General features: G+C 51.4%; 1 pseudogene; it reads left to right on the top strand.

Moving 5' to 3' along the window:
• The first annotated feature begins 655 nt into the window (after positions 1-655).
• On the top strand, positions 656-1,571 carry LOC134934599 (collagen alpha-1(I) chain-like; annotated as a pseudogene).
• The last annotated feature ends 222 nt before the right edge of the window (positions 1,572-1,793 follow it).

Below are 1,793 nucleotides of genomic sequence, written 5' to 3'. Positions count from 1 at the left end.
AACAACCAGGACCCATCAGAGAGATGCGCCACAGTGGAGGCTCGTAACAGCACCGAGCATGATGTGCCATAAAAGTTCAAATACCAGAGCAGTATGTTTGGTGATCATGACATGTGTCTAATACACCAGAACTGTATTAAATCATAGATGAATACAAAAAACATATTCAACTATCGAACTGAACATGAAAAAAGCACTTTGGATTTCAAATGGAAATAGTAAACATTTAAAGTTCAATTTTGAATGGCATAAACACATTGGAATTAGACATGTGTGCTTGTCTGTTTTGGTTTTGAATCTGAATCTCCGATCGTGTTTTGGATCTGGATTGGTTTTGCCAAAACCACCCTTTCAGATTTTGGTTTTGGTTTTAGATCTGGATTTTTTTTTTTGAAAACCGCTAAAATTACAGATTTTTAAAAAAAAATCTTACAGTATTATTAACCTCAATAACATTAATTTCCACTCATTTCCAGTCTATTCTGAACATCTCACACCTCACAATATTGTTTTTGGGCCAAAAGGTTGCACCAAGGTAGCTGGATGACTAAGCTAAGCAACACCGGTGGGCGGCACAAAGTTGTGGCCCATCTAGGAGTGGCACTGCAGTGGCAGACAGGATGCCAGTTGTCAGAGGACCCATTGGACCAAGAGGATGAAGAGGACCCGTCGGACCAAGAGGACCCGCCGGACCAAGAGGACAAGAGGACCCACCGGACCAAGAGGACAAAGAGGACCCGCCGGACCAAGAGGACAAAGAGAACCCACTGGACCAAGAGGACAAAGAGGACCTGCCGGACCAAGAGGACCCGTCAGACCAAGAAGACCCATCAGACCAAGAGGACAAAGAGGACCCGTCGGACCAAGAGGACCCGTCGGACTAAGAGGACCCGTCGGACCAAGAGGACCCGTCGGACCAAGAGGACCCAGAGGACTAAGAGGATGAAGAGGACCCGTCGGACCAAGAGGACCCGTCGGACCAAGAGGACCCGTCGGACCAAGAGGACCCGTCAGACCAAGAGGACCCTTCGGACCAAGAGGACCCATCGGACCAAGAGGACCCATCAAACCAAGAGGACCTGTTGGACCAAGAGGACCCGTCCGACCAAGAGGACGAAGAGGACCCATTAGACCAAGAGGACCCGTCGGACCAAGAGGACAAAGAGGACCCGTCGGACCAAGAGGACTAAGAGGATGAAGAGGATCCATCGTACCAAGAGGACAAAGAGGACCCGTCGGACCCAGAGGACCCGTCAGACCCAGAGGACCCGTCAGACCCAGAGGACCAAGAAGATGAAGAGGACCAAGAGGACCCATTGGACCAAGAGGACAATGAGGACCCGTCAGACCAAGAGGACAAAGAGGACCCGTCAGACCAAGAGGACAAAGAGGACCCGTCAGACCAAGAGGACCCATCGGACCAAGAGGACCCATCAGACCAAGAGGACGAAGAGGACCCTTCGGACCAAGAGGACCCATCGGACCAAGAGGACGAAGAGGACCCATCGGACCAAGAGGACCCGTCGGACCAAGAGGATCCGTCGGACCAAGAGGATGAAGAGGACCCGTCGGACCAAGAGGATGAAGAGGACCCGTCAGACCAAGAGGATGAAGAGGAACCGTCGGACCAAGAGGACGAAGAGGACCCGTCAGACCAAGAGGACAAAGAGGACCCATCGGACCAAGAGGACAAAGAGGACCCATCGGACCAAGAGGACCCGTCAGACCAATAGGACAAAGAGGACCCGTCAGACTAAGAGGACAAAGAGGACCCATCGGACCCGTCGGACCAA

This window comes from Pseudophryne corroboree, chromosome 6 (assembly GCF_028390025.1).
Source record: "Pseudophryne corroboree isolate aPseCor3 chromosome 6, aPseCor3.hap2, whole genome shotgun sequence".
NCBI lineage: Eukaryota > Metazoa > Chordata > Amphibia > Anura > Myobatrachidae > Pseudophryne > Pseudophryne corroboree.
This window is presented reverse-complemented; position numbering and strand designations above follow the sequence as displayed.